This window comes from Myotis davidii, unplaced genomic scaffold (assembly GCF_000327345.1).
Source record: "Myotis davidii unplaced genomic scaffold, ASM32734v1 scaffold228, whole genome shotgun sequence".
NCBI lineage: Eukaryota > Metazoa > Chordata > Mammalia > Chiroptera > Vespertilionidae > Myotis > Myotis davidii.
In genome coordinates this window covers 2,303,225-2,304,112 of record NW_006300104.1, presented here as the reverse complement: position 1 = coordinate 2,304,112, position 888 = coordinate 2,303,225, and positions in this window count along the sequence as shown.

The window sequence follows — 888 nt, the reverse complement described above, 5'->3', positions numbered from 1 at the left end:
CCTGATTGCATCTGGTCTTGCAAAAGCAGAGATAACCATATACTCTGGGCAAAATATCTTAAAAACTCTTCATAATAATAAATACTTCAGAACATGAAGCGACAAAGATCAGTGAAAGGGTTATTCTACTATGCATCTATCCTTTATCCAAAATAGAGCAAAGCGAATTTGTCTTTACTCTCCATTGCTGAGATAACTTTCCTTTTTCACTGCAAGCAGTTCTGGACCTGCACACCAAGGGATTTGATGATGGGCTTTATCTAAAGTTCTACAGGCATGCCAGACAACTGCTTCACGGGGGAGGGGGATATTCTGACCCATCTAAGTTGGCTCCTGTAAGACCAGGTGAACATCTAGTCCAACTCTACTATATCATGGAGGGAGGGTCAATGGAGAGGAGTAAGTAGGAGGCAAAGAGGAATACATTTTGGACAAATACAGATTTTTCACACAAATCCATCATACATATCTTTTCTCTTTTATAATATACTAGAGGCTCAATGCATTTATTCATGCAAGGGTGGGGTCTGGCTGGACCGGCCCCAATTGGGGCAGATCAGGGCTGGGCCTGTCGGGAGGAGGAGATGGCGGGAGGTTGGCCAGCTAGCCCGCCCCAGTTGGGGCATGATCAGTGCTGGGCTGGCTGGGAGCAATGGACTGGTGGGCACCACCCCGAATTGGGGTTGGGAGGCCTATTAGGGGTGGGACTGGCCATGGGGAGAGCCTGTGGGTGATGGGCCGGCCGGTCCCGCCCCCAAATGGGGTTGGGGTGCTGATTGGGGGCCAGTGGCCTGCAAGAGGGGCCATGGGTGGTTGGCCAGCTGGCTCTGCCCCTGATAAGGTGGGGGGGGGGTCAATCAGGGGCAGGGCCAGCCCAGGGGGGGAGCG